At 38.0% G+C, this 20,132-nt stretch overlaps 1 pseudogene across 1 annotated transcript; it reads left to right on the plus strand.

Moving 5' to 3' along the window:
* The first annotated feature begins 1,019 nt into the window (after positions 1-1,019).
* LOC145423730 (uncharacterized) lies at positions 1,020-9,384 on the plus strand (annotated as a pseudogene). Its single transcript, XR_013904768.1, has 5 exons — positions 1,020-1,162; positions 1,883-2,264; positions 2,991-3,429; positions 3,559-3,713; positions 6,359-9,384. The product of XR_013904768.1 is annotated as an uncharacterized LOC145423730 (transcript).
* Positions 9,385-20,132: the final 10,748 nt, after the last annotated feature.

Consider the following 20,132-nt stretch of genomic DNA (forward strand, 5'->3'; position numbering starts at 1 on the left):
TGCAGCCTGTAGACATTTCAGAAGAGATTCTCTGTTTCACTGATAACACATATTGTGTGGCTCCTGCAGAAAGAAACAATCCTGTTAGCTTCTTCAGAACTCCTCATTTGGAAGCCATGGCATTTCCTGTGCAGTTTCCTACTGGTCAGAATACACTGGATGAAAAGAGACGTCTCAAGCTCACACCAAGTGCTTACTTCAAGTCAAGGCTTTTCAACATTGATGCAAGATTTGCTAAAGGCACAAATTACTTGTTTTTCTCACAGTTTGTCACTGAAATACATTTGGCTAATTCCAGCATGACAATACAGCTAAGGAAAGGTAAAACTATGACCAAAGATGGACGCAAAATCACATCAGGAATGTTACAAAGTAAGACAGAAGTAGAGAAGCTGGTAAGAAATAAAGATGCAATCAGATTTATGCAGCCACTCAGAGGAACTCCAGCTTACTGGCAGAAAACTACCAGAGATCTATTCAGCATGGTTCGCCAAATAGGAACACCTCAGTTCTTTGTCACTTTCTCTGCTGCTGAGATGAGATGGCCTGAAGTGATTCAAGCAATAAAGAGACAGCAAGGTGAAGAGGTTGATTTTGAAGCCCTGGACTGGTCAGAAAAGTGTGAAATTCTAAGATCAAATCCAGTAACCACCATGCGAATGTTTGATAAACGTGTTGAGGCTTTGTTCAGAGATTTGCTTTTTTCTCCTGCACAGCCCCTTGGTGAGATCATTGATTACTTTTACAGAGTTGAGTTCCAGCACAGAGGTAGTCCACATATACACATGTTGCTGTGGATTCGAGAAAAGGTAGAAGCAGATGTGGATGATGACCAAACTGTCTGTGACTTTGTGGACAGATACATCTCAGCTCAACTCCCTGATCCAGAAAAACAACCTGAACTGCACAAAAAAGTCACTGAGCTACAAAAGCACAGCAAAAACCACACAAAGACATGCTTTAAGAGTGTGAACTCTGGTTGTAGATTTGGGTTTCCAAAACCACCAGCCACAAGAACAATGATTGTGAGACAGGATGAGGATTCAGACACTGAAGCTGCAAAAGCCAAACTCAGACCTTTGTTGAACCTGCTGAAGGAACCTGAAGCTGCTTCCCTCACCATAGAGCAGATTCTGTCACGATGCAACTTAACAATGAATGAGTATGAACAATGCCTCCAAGACATAAACAAGAAAACAGCTCTGATTCTGAAACGTGACCCAAATGAGTGTTGGATCAACAATTACAACCCAGACCTGCTTGAAGCCTGGAACTCTAATTTAGATGTCTCATTCATTTTGAATGCCTATTCATGTATAGAATACCTCTGTAAATATATAACAAAGAAAGAATCTGGCCTCTCTGAATACCTGAAGACAGTTATTGACAACTCTGATAAGAACACCGTCAATGAATGTGATGAAATGAGAGCTGTGATGCAAGCTTACTCAAAAAAGAGAGAGATCAGCGCACAGGAGTGTGTGACTCGAGTCTGTGGCCTAAAAATGAAAAAATGTTCCCGCAGTGTTGTATTTGTACCAACAGATGATAACCCAGTAAAAATGAGTCGGCCCATGAGCTTCCTGGAAAGCACAACACACGACAGTTGTAATATTTGGATGACAAGTTTGAGTGATAAATACAAATGCAGACCTGAGACCCCAGAATATGAGGAAATGTCACTGGCTGATTTTGCTGCCTTGTGCAGGTTGGTGAGTGGTCCAAATGAAGGAAAAGATGTGCTTCCTCTTCTAAACCAGCTTGGATTTGTACAAAGGCGAAAAAATGATAAACCAGCTATAATCAGATATTACCACTGTTCACAGGAAAAAGATCCTGAGCAATATTATGGTCGACTGTTGAGACTTTACCTTCCACACAGATCAGAGCAGGAACTGAAACCACAAGGGTTCCAAACCTATCAGTCCTTCTACAACTCAGGTTTTGTACGACTTCCATGTTCAGACCACAGTGAGTCTGTGAAAAGGGTTGTGAAAAGAAATAAAGACAAGTATGAGAAGAACTCTGAGGATATTGAGAGTGCACTGGAAGAGTTTGAACAAAATAGGGATGTTGTGATTGATGAATGGTGTAATCTGGCTCCTGAATCTGAAGTTGTGAGGCTGCAATGCGATGAGAATCTTCCTGAGAGACATTCTGATGATGAGAACGAACAGGAGAATGTTCCCGACTACAGTCGTCAGTCTGATGCTGTAACAAAGATCAGAGCCGTCAGAGAACAACCTGCAGTAGATCCAGCCGTGGTACGTGTAATGTATCAGAATCTGAACCAGAAGCAGGCCTGCGTGTTCTATACTATAAGAGACTGGTGTATTCAGCGAGTTTGTGGTTTGAACCCAGATCCATTTTTCTTCTATATCAACGGTGGTGCAGGAACTGGAAAGTCACATCTGATTAAGTGTATTCATTCTGAAGCATCAAAGATCCTGAGCAGACTGCCTGCTAATGCAGAAGAAGCTGACATATCAAATCCAACTGTTTTACTGACTTCATTTACCGGTACAGCAGCTTTTTCTATCAGTGGCTCTACGTTACATTCTCTACTGAAACTACCCAGGAGTCTGAAACCACCCATTCAAGGACTTGGTAACCAACTGGATGAAGTCAGATCTGAGCTGATGAATGCTGAAATTATTGTTATTGATGAAATTTCAATGGTTTCAAAACCCCTTTTTGCTTATGTGGATGCAAGACTGAAACAAATCAAAGGCACTCAGAGACCTTTTGGTGGAATGTCAGTTTTAGCTGTTGGAGATTTTTACCAGCTGCCACCAGTGCGACAGTCTAAACCTCTCTGTGTTTACGATCCAGAACAGATTGACCTATGGCAGGAGCATTTTCAGATGATCACTCTAACCGAGATCATGCGTCAGAAAGATGATGTGGCCTTTGCAGAGATGCTGAACAGGATTAGAGTCAAAGAAAAGACAGATGAGCTTTCTCAGTGCGACAGAGATTTGTTGTCACAGGCTGTGACTGCACCAGAAGAATGTCCAACTGAGGTCTTACACATTTATGCCACCAACAAGAATGTGGAATCCCACAACACAGATACCCTGAAGAAGCTTCATTCAAACATCATAATCATCAATGCAGACGATTTCCAGAAGGATAAATGTACAGGCAGAATGGAACGAAGAGACAAACCATTTACAGGTGGGCGAAATGATTTACCTGACACTCTGAATGTTGCTGAAGGAGCTCGAGTCATGCTGACCAGAAACTTGGACACACTAAACGGTTTAGTCAACGGTGCTTTTGGTATACTGGTAAAGGTGGTGAGATCTGAAAATGATGGACACATAATTAAACTGGGGCTCAGGATGGACAACCGGCAGCCTATGAGACACAACCGCAGTGCTAATGCAGCATCTGATGATCTGGTTTACATTGAGAGAGCAGAGGAGAGTCTGAAGTTTAAAGGAGCAGTACGCAGACAGTTTCCTGTAAAGCTAGCATTCGCTTGCACAATTCACAAAACTCAGGGTCTTACAACACAGACAGCTGTAGTTTCAATGAAGAACATTTTTGAACCAGGTATGGCTTACGTTGCTCTCAGCAGGGTGACGTCTCTCAGTGGACTCTATTTGCAGGACTTGGATGAGAAAAAGATTTACGCCAATCCCGAGGTAACTGCAGCGCTCCAAACCATGAGACAAGCCAGTGTTGAAGAAATGATGCCTCTTCTTCAGGTCAGAGAAACAGCCAGCAGACTTGACACTCTTACACTGATCCATCACAATACGGAGGGTTTGCCATCTCACATCAGTGACATCAAGAGTCATCATGAAATGTGTTTAGCAGATGTTTTGTGTCTCACTGAGTCTCACCTTCAAGGCTCCTTTGTTGCAGACAGTCTTCATTTGGACGGCTACACCATGTTCAAACGCAACAGACATGTGTCCTACACAAACTTTCCTCACATGGCCAGCAGAAGTGGTGGGGGAGTTGTTGTGTATTTGAGGAATCATTTTCAGGTTCAGGTAAAACAGTATCTGCATAATGTCACTGATCTTGAGTTTTTAGTGTTGAAGGTTCAGGCTCCATTCCCTGCACTCATTGCTGTTGTGTACAGACCCCCTGACTACAGTTTGACACCATTCATGCAAAACCTGGTAAGTCTTTTAGATTCACTTGAAATAATGGACTGTCACCCAATCATTGTGTGTGGAGATTTTAATGAGAACCAGTTGCAGAGTGGAAGAAAACAGATTCTGGAGCAGTTTCAGTCGAGAGGGTATTCACAGCTGATCACTTCTGCCACTACAGACAAGAACACCCTGCTTGACCTCATTTTTATTTCTCAGCCACAGAAATGTCTGTATTCAGGTGTTCTGAGATCATATTACAGTTACCACAACCCTGTCTTTTGTGTCCTGTCCTCGAGCCAATCATGAAGTCGTCTGGTGAGTTTTGAAACAATTACAGATCATGTTTGTTACAGAGTTTACTGATTGTAGAGCATGAAAAAGATTTTTCATTGAAAAAAGGGTCTTCCCTACTCTGTCTGTCAGAAGACCCTTTCTTATTGCAATGTTATTAATCATTTCACCAAATCATTGCTGAACTTCATGCAGAGCAGAGAACATCTGCTATCATGCACCTCTGATCTGAAATGTGCTGCAACATTTATTAAACCAACATCATTTCTTTTATTCTCATGTTTTAAATGACTAAATCTTTTTACTGTGACGTATGTAGCTCAACAAACGAGATCTTCCCCTCCAAGGGCTTGAAAATATGAAATAGTAAATAAATAAATCCCACATAAATGCAGGTATTTATTATGGCTCACATGAATAAATACAGACAATTATATTTTCTTGATTATAGTAGCTTTTGTAGAATCAAAAGTTTTTGTGATGAATGAGGTTTTGCTTATCATGTTTTACAGGTAAAAAATGTCAAAAGTTATAAACTATCTTTAGGCTACCAGAGATGTCTATAATGATACATTATGTAGAGAAAAACATTAGTACAGCTTACAGAATATGTATAAAAACTGATTTAGAAGTAAATGGATAGTTTTCTGAAAGTTCCCGACTACAGTTTAACACCACCCACCCAGATCAGCCCCCAAGTGTCTATGCAATGCTGGTATGGTGTGTGAGTTTGACTTGGCCTTTATCCGGGTGGGTTTGGGTTTGGGTGGATAAAGGCCAAGTCAGAATTCTCTGAGCAGCTGGAAAAAGCTGCTAATAAACAAAGACATCAAAAAGTGTGGGCTTTAGGTGTAGCCCCCGCTTTCTGATGCACTAATTAGACTTAGTAACCGACACCCCATACCAGCATTACATAGACACTTGGGGGCTGAGCTGGGTGGGTGGTGTTATAAGCACGTGTTTTGTTAGATATATTTTTTCAGACACCATCTTCATGAACTGCTGAGCCAAACCTGATCCATCAGTGCTGGACTGCACAGATAACTACATGCCACAAGGAGACTGCTGTGTTATGAATTGCCATACCAGTGTGTCTTCAATGGAGAAGATGACACACCCATCACCTGACCTCCTGCCTGATCTGGAGACCATCATCATGCTACCACACTACACACCTCTGAGACCATCAATGATGACTCATACTGAGGAAACTGTATTTCCTGTCAGAGATGCTCAGTGATCCTCAGAGCAGAGAGAGGTATCATTCTTTATCTTTGATAAAAAAAAATGTCAGTGTTTTTAATTCAATTAATTAATTAAAATCCTGTTTATTGCATAAATAATTCCACACTCAAATGATTATACTTGTTGACACTTTTTGAGTTTTAATTCACATTATGGATTACAAATCTATGCTTTTTCTACTCTGTCTCTCTGTGCAGGTATTGCTTGTCTTCTGAGTTCTTCCGTGTCCCAACTGAGGCCTTCAAACCTCATTGCAGAGCTCATGTCTTTCCTCACCATCATGTGAGTGTGAGATTGCTCTGGATTCTGGTTATGTGGCCTGCAGCACCTATAAGGTATTTCAATATTGTTCATTGTATAACTTATTTGTAGTTTTTAGGGTTTCTACAGACAAAAAAAATGTTCCTTTTTCTGTATTTTTTAGAACAAGCTCGTCCAGTGTGCCTGCATTCCAGCTTCTTAGACTCTACGCAAGTGGACAGAGTATCAGTGTTTGGCCACTCTTACAGACACTGACTTCTGTCAATTCACTTCTACTGATCGGGCACCTCACTCCAGGAAGACAGAGGGCTGCAAGCCTGTCATCATTTCCAGTGTGGCTTTGTATTCTTGGGGTAGCATCAGATTTTTCCCACAAATATTCAAAGGTAACACTTGTTTTAAGCTTAGTTATTAAATCAAAAGTCTTCCCTTGTGTCATGTCTGTGAAGGTTCTCATGATGTCCTTTGATGTAGTCTCTCTCTTCACTTGCATACCCACTACAGAGGCAGTGGAGACAGTCAGAAAACGACTGCAAGAAGACAGCTCCTTGGAAGACAGGACCAACTTCACACCCGATCAGATGTGCACACTGTTAGACCTCTGCCTCACCACTACATATTTCAAATACAACGAGGGTTTCTACAGACAAAAACATGGCTGTGCCATGGGTTCCCCTGTGTCACCTGTTGTAGCCAACCTTTACATGGAGGAAGTGGAAAGGAAGGCTCTTGGCTCTTTCAAAGGAAGAGTACCCAGCCACTGGTACAGATATGTAGATGACACCTGGGTCAAAATCAAAAGGCAAAAAGTGGAATCCTTCACTGCGCACATCAACGCTGTGGATAAAAACATCAAGTTCACCAGGGAAGACACAAAGGACGACTGTTTGCTTTTCCTGGACTGCGCTGTGCACATTGAAGAGAACGGCAAACTCAACATCGAAGTTTACCGGAAGCCCACACACACGGACCAGTACCTCCTCTTTGACTCCCATCACCCTCTGGAACACAAACTTGGAGTAATTAGGACACACATTTTTTAGAATAAGCTCGTCCAGTGTGCCTGCATTCCAGCTTCACAGAAAAGAACATCAGACACCAGCGAGGGAGGATAAGAAAGACAGACACAACAACATTGTCATCCCCTATGTAGCCGGTGTATCAGAAAAACTCAGGAGAGTTTTCTCCAAATACGACATCCCAGTGTACTTCAGACCCAGTAACACACTCAGACAGAAACTGGTTCACCCGAAAGACAAAACTCCTAAACACAAACTTAACAATGTGGTGTACGCTGTACAGTGCAGCGAGGAATGCCCAGACTTCTACATCGGAGAGACCAAACAGCCACTTCACAAGCACATGGCACAACATAGAAGAGCCACCTCCACGGGACAAGACTCAGCAGTTCATCTGCATCTAAAGGACAAAGGTCAGTCTTTGAGGATGCCAATGTTCACATTTTGGACAGATGGAGGAGTGAAAGAAGCCATTTACGTCCACTGTGAGCGACCATCTTTAAACAGAGGCGGTGGTTTACGACACCAACTGTCTGCCATCTATAATCCAGTTTTGAGTTCCCTCCCCAGACACCGTAACGTCCACTCACATCCTGGGAGTGGGCGTGGGTGATTTCCTGACCTCGGGAAATCACATGATAGGGTGGGGCCAGGTTTCACAATGAGCTCACCCGAAACCCTGGCTGATTGGGACCCACACCCACTTTCACACCTTGGCTCATGTGATTAGGTAGAGGATCATCAGGGGGTTCTTTGTCCCTCTTTGGGGGGAAACTCCCACTGGGTTTAAATCTGGGACTCTCCACCATTGACCCTTAGAACTGAAGAAGCTTCTCGGATGAGAGGTGAAACGTCTTCAAGGAACTCAAAGAAGTCCAGACGCTTTTCTTTCCAAGCTCCTTAGACTTCACTTGTGTTAATTACATTTTATTTGTTGTTGTTTTCTTTTAGATTTATATGCAGTGATTGGATGTGGTGGAGCTTTGTTAACCGTGTGGAAAACATCTGTTTGTGATGATATTTACAATGAGGCTTTAAGGTGACAGTTTCCATGTAATTTCAATCCTCTTACTAAGCAAAAACATGTTTGCAATTAACATATTTTTTCAGTTTTGTCTTTTGGATTTATGGTTAACATTCCTCTGTGACAGCAAATACTAAACTGGTCCAAGTAACCAGCATATCATTGGTCAAAGGCAAAAAGGACCACATGTCACACTAGCAATGAATTTTTGACTGTGTTTGTGTTAGTATAGAGTAGGTCTAACAGTGGTTTTCCACATCTGCTCTAATATATATAGATAATGGGTCAGACATATAAAGTCATTTTGAAAAGTTCATAAAGGTCATTTATATGTGTTCCTCTTTATCATTTTATATCAGGTCACACAGCTGACTTGAGTTTTGATCAGAGTAGAACCATAACATTCATGCTAATGGTTCTACTGTTTACAGTTTATGATGGATTTCACCCTGGTCACAGCACTATGTGAAAACCTGTTAGAGGTAAAGTTAAGCCAATTAATACATCATCATAAGTCACTCTCTAACGCAGGGCAGTGATTATTATTCACTGTAATTTATTCCACAACAATGTTCTTTATTTGATTCTTTAAATATGCACATCGATTGTTTAGCTCTGTGACTCTCCACACCTGAAATATATCACAATGTGGACTTCATTTCGACAGTATTTTGTAGATTGGTACCATATTTATCATCGAATCATCTTGTGCACTTATTAACTAAATGTTGTTTGTTTGTTTTTTTTGTTTGTTTGTTTGGGGGGTTTTTGTTGCCATTTTTACCTTTCACCAACTGTGTAAATTCTGCAATTTTACCTTGGTTTTGTTTCACATCAGTTTATCTGCTGGCTGGTATTCCTGTCTTCCTTCTCTCACCCCAACCGGTCGCAGCAGATGGCCGCCCCTCCCTGAGCCTGGTTCTGCTGGAGGTTTCTTCCTGTTAAAAGGGAGTTTTTCCTTCCCACTGTCGCCAAAGTGCTTGCTCATAGGGGGTCATATGTCATATGATTGTTGGGTTTTTCTCTGTATCTATGAAGCGCCTTAAGGCGACTTTTGTTGTGATTTGTTGCTATATAAATTGAATTGAATTGGTTTTCTTTCTTTTCTAATGTTTCTGGTCATTTTTCACAGTTAAACAAGTAACTTTGAGGTTACGTCATCGTTTTCAGCTGTTATCTGTATACATTTTTTTCCTAATAATTACATTTCTGCAAAATTATAGCAGTTCTGGTAAGTTGTAATATTTCTGCCAAGTTATTAATTTTTTAATAAATTATTACATTTCTGCTAAGTTGTAGCTTCTGGTAAACTACAACATTTCTGCTGAATTGTTATGTTTCTTCTAAGTTATTGCATTTCTGCTAAGTTATTACATTTTTGCTAACTTGATGTTCTTCTGCAAAGTTATTAAAATTTCAACAACTTTTTAAACACTGACTTTGATTTCTTCAGCTTCTTCAGCTATTTTCAACTATTTTCAGCAGACAGCTTCAGCTTTACAGTTTCCTCTAAGTGATTGCAGTTCTGCTAAGTTATTCCATTTTAGCAAAGTTCCTTTGCTTCTGCAAAGTTTTTACAATTTCTGCAACTTTTCAGCTTTTTCAGCTACTTTTTGCATACAGCTTCAGCTTTAAGCATCCACACTGCATTTTCGCAGGAAATGCAAATTTTTCTAGTTATTGTGTGGATGCTTTAAGCATCCACACTATTGAGTTCCTGTTTCTCTTTATTCTTTATTATTATTATTCTAGTTGCTTCCGTACACTTTTCGCCGTTTAACTACTTCCACAATTTTTGTGCTATTTTCACCGTTCAAACTTTAAACTATTCAGCTATTTTTGCTAATTCCTGCTATGATTTTTGCTATTTTTAACTATTATACTTTTTAAAATATTAAGCTTTTTTCCTTTAATTTGTCCCATTGAAATGAATGGGAAACTTCTGCAATTCTGCTAAATTTTGCCTGTTTTTGAAACTTAACTACTTCCTCATATTTTCACCTAGAACAACCATTCAAATTTTAAAATGTTCACAAATTATTTGGCTATTCAGGTATGATTCAGCTTTTTCAAATCTTCTACTGTTTTACTTTTATGCCTCTTAAAGTTTTGAGTTGCAAAATTGTGATTTTTCACAAAATACATGTGTTGTTATGGTTGCTATGCTCTTGGCTTCCAGTGTGCCACTGAAGGTTTTGCAATTTTCACTTCATGTCCGAACAACTTCCTGCTACTTGCTCAATTTTCACTCAACTTCCACAAATTATACATCAAAACGTAGGTATTTTTGCTGGCTTTCAGAAAATGTCACCATCATTGTTGTGGGATTTATAGAATTTTTGCAAATCTCCTCAGACTAACACAAGGTCAGAAAACTCTCCATATAAAGTGAATGGAGAGCTTGTTCAAAATCACTGCTGGATTTCTGTAATGAGAGGCATATTCGAATCGTCATATCTCCTTAACGAAGCAAAGTTAAGACATGAGGCTTGTCCCCGAATATCTTCAGACACCCCTGACGCTCACAATTCAAGAATTTCTTTCTCACCTATTACCGTTCTGAAATGAGTTGGACTTGTTTGAGGGTAGGAAATTCGTCCTTCGCTCAGATTTCTTCAGATTTCAAACTGTGGAAATGAACCACTTTTTTCTCTCGTCATAACTTTTTGTTGGATTTCCACAGAGACCTGAAAATTTCCATGATTGTTCACCAAAGCCTGCTGTCTCTTACGGTGAAAGAATGATATCGATACTCCAAATAGATTTCGAGTTAGAAAGCGTTGTTTGAGGGCAAGTCAAGGCAGTTTTTGCTTCGCTCTACTCAGTTATGGTGCATTACAAGTCAAATATCTTTAATAATTCATATTTTAATGATAAATTGTAAACACTGGAAGATTCCCCCATCTCTTCTGAACAAAACGGTGTAAGAATGACCGCTCTAGCCCCTACGGTTTGGAAATTATGGTCATTTGTTTGAGGGGAGTCCTCACTATGAGAAATAGGCTGCAATAATCCTGTGCCTCTCTGTGCTGCGTGTGTAAAAAGAGGCACATGTTTTGGCGGGAAAAAGTACACAGGCTCTCTGATTGGTGGATTCAAATTCAGCAGCTCCCAGGCTGACCTAGAAACTTACTTCTCTCTCCCTGTGCATTTTTTTGCTGATTTTTTCATTTAACAAGTATATTTGAGGGACCCTCAGCATGTTCAGCATTTTTTCAGCTGTCCATTTTGCTTTTCCAATTTTTCTGTTTAACTTATTACTATTGTGCTAAATAATACTATTTCTGCTATTTTATAAGATTTGTGCCTAATATAGTATTTCTGCTAAATTACAATATTTCTGCTTTTTATACTATTTGTGCTAAAACATAGTATTTCTACTAAATGTAGTATTTATGCTTAATCATACTATTTCTGCTTTTTATGGGATTTGTGCCTAATATAGTATTTCTGCTTTTTATAGTACTTTTGCTCAAACATAGTATTTCTACTAAATGTAGTGTTTATGCTTAATCATCCTATTTCTGCTTTTTATAGGATTTGTGCTTAATATAGTATTTCTGCTAAATTATAGTATTTCTGCTTTTTATAGTATTTGTGCTAAAACATAGTATTTCTACTAAATGTAGTATTTATGCTTAATCATAGTATTTCTATATATTTCTGCCAGGTCCCCAGGCAGCCAATCCTCTGTGAGGACTGAGAAATTCAAATTTTCAAATCAAGGCCTGCACGGCTTCCCAGCCAATCATATATGTGTCCTGAGGCATTCAAATTTGCATATTGGGGCCTTCATGGCTTCTAAGCCAGCCAATCATATCTGAGGGCTGAGGAATTCAAATCCACAAATCAGGGCCTGCACGGCTTCCCAGCCAGCCAATCATATATGTGGTCTCAGGCATTCATATTTGCATATTGGGGAATTCGTGGCTTCTAAGTCAACAAGTCATCCATGTCATATATCTCTAAAAATTCACATTTTAATGATAAACTGTTAACACTGGAAGATTCCCCCATCTCTTCTGAACAAAACAGTGTAAGAATGACCGCTCTAGCCCCTACGGTTAGGAAATTATGGTCATTTGTTTGAGGGGAGTCCTCACTATGAGAAATAGGCTGCAATAATCCTGTGCCTCTCTGTGCTGCTGCGTGTGTAAAAAGATGCACCTGTTTTGGCGGGAAAACGTAAACAGCCACTCTGATTGGTGGATTTAAATTTGGCAGCTCTCTCCCTCTGTGTGTGTGTGTGTGTGTGTGTGTGTGTGTGTGTGTGTGTGTGTGTGTGTTTAGTGGGAGAGAGAGGACCCTGCCCTTATTTGGCAGCATGTCATTGTAGGATTTAAATTGAATATAGTTAGACTGGTTGACTGGATTAGAGCCTGTGTTTGTGTGTCCCTCTGTGCATTTGTGTTTCAATAAGTTATTACTATTCTGCTAAATCATAGTATTTCTGGTACTTTTCGGTACTTGTGCTAAATACAGTATTTCTGCTAAATTATAGTATTTCTGCTTTTTATAGGATTTGTGCCTAACATAGTATTTCTGCTAAATTATAGTATTTCTGCTTTTTATAGGATTTGTGCTTAACATAGTATTTCTGCTAAATTATAGTATTTCTGCTTTTTATACTATTTGTTCTAAATTATAGTATTTCTGCTTTTTATAGTACTTTTGCTCAAACATAGTATTTCTACTAAATGTAGTGTTTATGCTTAATCATCCTATTTCTGCTTTTTATAGGATTTGTGCTTAATATAGTATTTCTGCTAAATTATAGTATTTGTGCTAAAACATAGTATTTCTACTAAATGTAGTATTTATGCTTAATCATAGTATTTCTATATATTTCTGCCAGGTCCCCAGGCAGCCAATCCTCTGTGAGGACTGAGAAATTCAAATTTTCAAATCAGGGCCTGCACGGCTTCCCAGCCAATCATATATGTGTCCTGAGGCATTCAAATTTGCATATTGGGGCCTTCATGGCTTCTAAGCCAGCCAATCATATCTGAGGGCTGAGGAATTCAAATCCACAAATCAGGGCCTGCACAGCTTCCCAGCCAGCCAATCATGTATGTGGGCTCCAGGTATTCAAATTTGCATATTGGGGAATTCGTGGCTTCTAAGTCAACAAGTCATCCATGTCATATATCTCTAAAAATTCATATTTTAATATTAAATTGTCAACACTTGAAGATTCCCCCATCTCTTCTGAACAAAACGGTGTAAGAATGACCGTTCTAGCCCCTACGGTTAGGAAATTACGGTCATTTGTTTGAGGGGAGTCGTCACTATGAGAAATAGACTGCAATAATCCTGTGTCTCTCTGTGCTGCTGCGTGTGTAAACAGATGCACCTGTTTTGGTGGGGAAAAGTGCACAGCCTCTCTGATTGGTGGATTCAAATTCACCAGCTCCCAGGCTGACCTAGAAACTTACTTCTCTCTCCCTGTGTGTGTGTGTGTGTGTGTGTGTGTGTGTGTGTGTGTGTGTGTGTGTGTGTGTGTGTGTGTGTGTGTGTGTGTGACAGAGAGAGAGAGAGAGAGAGAGAGAAAGGCTTTTAATGGGATGATCTCATTCTAAGATTTAAATTCAATATATTTAGACTGGTTGACTGAATTGGATCTTGTGTGTGGGTCTCTCTGTGCATGTGTGTTTCCTCATGTGTACATATTTGTGATTGTGTGGCTGTAATAAATTTTTTTGCAGATTTTTGTCATTTAACAAGTATATTTGAGGGACCCTCAGCATGTTCAGCATTTTTTCAGCTGTCCATTTTGCTTTTCCAATTTTTCTGTTTAACTTATTACTATTGTGCTAAATCATACTATTTCTGCTATTTTATAAGATTTGTGCTTAATATACTATTTCTGCTTTTATAGGATTTGTGCTTAATATAGTATTTCTGCTAAATGTAGTATTTATGCTTAATCATACTATTTCTGCTTTTCATAGTATTTGTGCTTAATATAGTATTTCTGCTAAATTTAGTATTTCTGATTAATTATAGTTTTTCTACTAAATCATAGTACAGTATTTCTGCTTTTTATGGGATTTGTGCTAAAACAAAGTATTTCTACTAAATGTAGTATTTGTGCTTAATCATACCATTTCTGCTTTTTATAGGATTTGTGCTTAATATAGTATTTCTGCTAAATTATAGTATTTCTGCCAAATTATAATATTTGTGCTAAAACATAGTCTCAATTTAAAATTACAATATTCATAGTTCATCACAGTGTCTCTGGTAAATCACAATATTTCTGCTCTGTTGTACTATTTTTCTAAATCATAGTGTTTCTGTAATGTTTAAGTATTTTTGGCTAAATATATTCTTTCTGTTATCTTATACTATTTCTCCTAAATTCTTGTATTTTTGAGAAGTTATCATGTTTCTGGTAAGTTACAATATTTCTGCTAAATTCTGCTATGCTATTGTATTTCTGCCAAGTATTATGTTTCCTCTAAGATATTGCAGTTCTGCTAAGTTATTCCATTTTAGCAAACTTCTTTTGCTTCTGCAAAGTTTTTACAATTTCTGCAACTTTTCAGCTTTTTCAGCTACTTTTTGCATACAGCTTCAGCTTTAAGCATCCACACTGCATTTTCGCAGGAAATGCAAATTTTTCTAGTTATTATTATTCTGGGTGTTTCCGTACACTTTTCGCCGTTAAACTACTTCCACAATTTTCAGCCGATTTTCACCGTTCAAATTTTAAACTATTCAACTATTTTTGCTAATTTCTGCTATGATTTTTGCTATTTTTAACTATTATACTTTTTAAAATATTCCACTTTTTTCCTTTAATTTGTCCCATTGAAATGAATGGAAATCTTCCAAAATTCTGCTAAATTTTGCTTGTTTTTGAAACTTAACTACTTCCTCATACTTTCACCTAGAACAACCATTCAAACTTTAAAATGTTCACAAATTATTGGGCTATTCAGGTATGATTCAGCTTTTTCAAATCTTTTACTGTTTTACTTTTATGCCTCTTAAAGTTTTGAGTTGCAAAATTGTGATTTTTCACAAAATACATGCGTTGTTATGGTTGCTATGCTCTTGGCTTCCAGTGTGTCACTGAAGCTTTTGCAGTCTTCTCTTCATGTCCGAACAACTTCCTGCTACTTGCTCAATTTTCACTCAACTTCCACAAATTATACATCAAAACGTAGGCATTTTTGCTGGCTTTCAGAAAATGTCACTATCATTGTTGTGGTATTCATAGAACTTTCGCAAATCTCCTCAGACTAACACAAGGTCAGAAAACTGTCCATATAAAGTCAATGGAGAGCTTGTTCAAAATCACCGCTGGATTTCTGTAATGAGAGGCATATTCGAATCGTCATATCTCCTTAACGAAGCAAAGTTAAGACATGAGGCTTGTCCCGGTATATCTTCAGACACTCCTGACGCTCACAATTCAAGAATTTCTTTCTCACCTATTACCGTTCTGAAATGAGTTGGACTTGTTTGAGGGTAGGAAATTCGTCCTTCGCTCAGATTTCTTCAGATTTCAAAGTCTGGAAATGAACCACTTTTTTCTCTCGTCATAACTTTTTGTTGGATTTCCACAGCGACCTGAAAATTTCCATGATTGTTCACCAAAGCCTGCTGTCTCTTACGGTGAAAGAATGATATCGATACTCCAAACAGATTTCAAGTTACAAACCGTTGTTTGAGGGCAAGTCAAGGCAGTTTTTGCTTCGCTCTACTCAGTTATGCTGCATTACAAGTCAAATATCTTTAATAATTCATATTTTAATGATAAATTGTTAACACTGGAAGATTCCCCCATCTCTTCTGAACAAAACGGTGTAAGAATGACCGCTCTAGCCCCTACGGTTAGGAAATTATGGTCATTTGTTTGAGGGGAGTCGTCACTATGAAAAGTAGGCTGCAATAATCCTGTGCCTCTCTGTGCCTGCGTGTGTAAAAAGGTGCACCTCTTTTGGCGGGAAAACGTAAACAGGCACTCTGATTGGTGGATTCAAATTCAGCAGCTCCCAGGCTGACCTAGAAACTTACTTCTCTCTCCCTGTGTGTCTGTGTGTGTGTGTGTGTCTGTGTGTGACAGAGAGAGAGAGAGAGAGAGAGAGAGAAAGCCTTTTAATGGGATGATCTCATTCTAAGATTCTAATTTAATATATTTAGACTGGGTGACTGAATTTGATCTTGGTAGTGTGTCTCTCTGTGCATGTGTGTTTCCTTATGTGTACATATTTGTGATTGTGTGGCTGTTATAGATTTTTTTGCTAATTTTTTTCATTTAACAAGTATATTTGAGGGACCCTCAGCATGTTCAGCATTTTTTCAGCTGTCCATTTTGCTTTTCCAGTTTTTCTGTTTAAGTTATTACTATTGTGCTAAATCATACTGTTTCTGCTATTTTATAAGATTTGTGCTTAATATACTATTTCTGCTTTTATAGGATTTGTGCTTAATATAGTATTTCTGCTAAATTTAGTATTTCTGATTAATTATAGTTTTTCTACTAAATCATAGTACAGTATTTCTGCTTTTTATGGGATTTGTGCTAAAACAAAGTATTTCTACTAAATGTAGTATTTGTGCTTAATCATACCATTTCTGCTTTTTATAGGATTTGTGCTTAATATAGTATTTCTGCTAAATTATAGTATTTCTGCCAAATTATAATATTTGTGCTAAAACATAGTCTCAATTTAAAATTACAATATTCATAGTTCATCACAGTGTCTCTGGTAAATCACAATATTTCTGCTCTGTTGTACTATTTTTCTAAATCATAGTGTTTCTGTAATGTTTAAGTATTTTTGGCTAAATATATTCTTTCTGTTATCTTATACTATTTCTCCTAAATTCTTGTATTTTTGAGAAGTTATCATGTTTCTGGTAAGTTACAATATTTCTGCTAAATTCTGCTATGCTATTGTATTTCTGCCAAGTATTATGTTTCCTCTAAGATATTGCAGTTCTGCTAAGTTATTCCATTTTAGCAAACTTCTTTTGCTTCTGCAAAGTTTTTACAATTTCTGCAACTTTTCAGCTTTTTCAGCTACTTTTTGCATACAGCTTCAGCTTTAAGCATCCACACTGCATTTTCGCAGGAAATGCAAATTTTTCTAGTTATATTTTATTCTGTATTCCGTACGTTTTTTGTAATCCTACTCCTTCAAAACCGTTCAACTTAGAAAAACCATTCCAACACCGTTAGATTCCTATTCTTTTGGACAACACTGCTTCCATTTTTCATATTTTTAACATTTATATTTTTAATTTTATTCAACTTTATTCAACAAAAATTTATAATGTATTTCAATGGGGAGACCCTTCAAATCCTCATTCAACTTACTCATTTTTAAACTCTTACTACTTCCACATACATTGACATAGAGCCACCATTCAAACTTTAAAACGAAGACAAGACATTCAACTATTCAACTTGCATTTATCTTTTCAATATCTATTATACTTTTTCTTCAGTTCCAGTTTAAGTTTCATGATGTTTTTTCACCCGTTTCAGAGTTTATAATGGGTGTGTATGGGACGGAATGTTGGGGCTAGAGTGAGGCAGCTCAACTGCTAGAGTGAGAGGAGCAAAAAAAATAATCTTAAAATCTTTTTTAAAACTGCTGCTGTGTCCGCAGCGTTTGCTCTACAGGTATGATTTTACCCTCAAAACGTAGCCATGGCTGTCCTCTTTCATCCAATGTGTTTACTATTGTACTAGGTGTTATGGTTCTTTCATAAATGTCACCAATGCACAGCCTCCTCCCTCCAACTCTTCCATAGACTCTAATGTTAAAATGGCTCAGAAGGTTCGTTTGAAAATCAGAAGAGCATGGTGTCTTTCCACTGTCACCACGTCCATATAATAAACTCCACAGACATGAAAACTGAGAATTTGGTAGACTAGACATTGCTGTCGCTCACAGTGAAAGAATTTTGTCAATACGACTTTTACTTTTCATTTGGGAACGATTTGTTTCGGCCTGACTTTTCTGTTCATTTTAAGCAGCAAAAGTGAGGTGCATGTCTGTGTCCGTGTGTATGGAGCCATTGGGTGCGGTCACTATAGCAACCAGGCTCACACCTGCCTGCTTAACGAGCTCTCTCTCTCACTCTGCCAAGATTCATCTTAAACACTTCTCTTTCAACTGCTGCTGTGTCCACAGTGTTAAAGCCATCATTTTACCCTCAAAACGTCGCCATCGTTGTTCTTTTTCCAACATCTTGTCTTTCAAAGCTCAGAGATGTAAACTTTTTAAACTGTGTGGGTCCAAGTGGAGGGATCACATTTTAGTCATTCAGTGATTCAAAGAATATGACCTTTTAATATTCTTTCAGATGTTTTCTGACTCTAAATGTTCTTTTCTCATTTCTTAGGTTTTTCTAATTTACAATTAAAACATTTTCAGCTTTTTTCCAACTTCTTCTTCTGTGTAACCTTCAGCTTTTAGCAGTTCAGCACTTTTGTTTTCAGGTTAAATTCGGGTTTTTTTTTTATCTCATTCAAAATTTTTAACTTAAATTCAGTAATTATTTCATTTCAATGCATACATTCAGATTCAAGCATTCACACTGCAGTTTCTTCAGAAAATGCACTTTCTAGTTATTAGTGTGAATGCTTGAAAAGCATTCACAGTATTGTTCTTCTAATCTTTATTATTATATCATCTTCCGTACGTTTTTTGGCATCTAACTCCTTCAAAACCGTTCAACTTAGAAAAACCATTCAAACACCGTTAGATTCCTATTATTTTGGACATGACTGCTTCTATTTTTCTCATTTCTAACATTTATATTTTAAATTTTATTCAACTTTTTTCAACAAAAATTTATAATGTATTTCAATGGGGAGACCCTTCAAATTCTCATTCAAATTCCTCCTCTTTAAACTGTATCTACTTCCACATACATTGACATAGAGCCACCATTCAAACTTTAAAACGAAGACAAGACATTCAACTATTCAACTTGTATTTATCTTTTCAATATCTATTATACTTTTTCTTCAGTTCCAGTTTAAGTTTCATGATGTTTTTTCACCCGTTTCAGAGTTTATAATGGGTGTGTATGGGACGGAATGTTGGGGCTAGAGTGAGACAGCTCAACTGCTAGAGTGAGAGGAGCAAAAAAATTAATCTTAAAATCTTTTTTAAAACTGCTGCTGTGTCCGCAGCGTTTGCTCTACAGGTATGATTTTACCCTCAAAACGTAGCCATCGCTGTCCTCTTTCATCCAATGTGTTTACTATTGTACTAGGTGTTATGGTTCTTTCATAAATGTCACCAATGCACAGCCTCCTCCCTCCAACTCTTCCATAGACTCTAATGTTAAAATGGCTCAGAAGGTTGGTTTGAAAATCAGAAGAGCATGGTGTCTTTCCACTGTCACCACGTCCATATAATAAACTCCACAGGCATGAAAACTGAGAATTCAGTAGACTAGAAGCTGCTGTCGCTCACGGTGAAAGAATTTCGTCAATACGACTTTTACTTTTCATTTGGGAACGATTTGTTTCGGCCTGACTTTTCTGTTCATTTTAAGCAGCAAAAGTGAGGTGCATGTCTGTGTGCGTGTGTATGGAGCCATTGGGTGCAGTCACTATAGCAACCAGGCTCACACCTGCCTGCTTAACGACCTCTGCCTGCCACTCTGCCAAGATTCATCTTAAACACTTCTCTTTCAACTGCTGCTATGTCCACAGTGTTACAGCCATCATTTTACCCTCAAAACGTCGCCATCGTTGTTCTTTTTCCAACATCTTGTCTTTCAAAGCTCAGAGATGTAAACTTTTTAAACTGTGTGGGTCCAAGTGGAGGGATCACATTTTAGTCATTCAGTGATTCAAAGAATATGACCTTTGAATATTCTTTCAGATGTTTTCTGACTCTAAATGTTCTTTTCTCATTTCTTAGGTTTTTCTAATTTACAATTAAAACATTTTCAGCTTTTTTCCAACTTCTTCTTCTGTGTTACCTTCAGCTTTTAGCAGTTCAGCACTTTTGTTTTCAGGTTAAATTTGGGGTTTTTTTTTAATCTCATTCAAAATTTTTAACTTAAATTCAGTAATTATTTCATTTCAATGCATACATTCAGATTCAAGCATTCACACTGCAGTTTCTTCAGAAAATGCACTTTCTAGTTATTATTATCTATTCCGTACGTTTTTTGTAATGCTATAACTTCAAAACCGTT

The sequence above is a fragment of the Astatotilapia calliptera genome, chromosome 22, assembly GCF_964374335.1.
Source record: "Astatotilapia calliptera chromosome 22, fAstCal68.1, whole genome shotgun sequence".
Lineage (NCBI taxonomy): Eukaryota > Metazoa > Chordata > Actinopteri > Cichliformes > Cichlidae > Astatotilapia > Astatotilapia calliptera.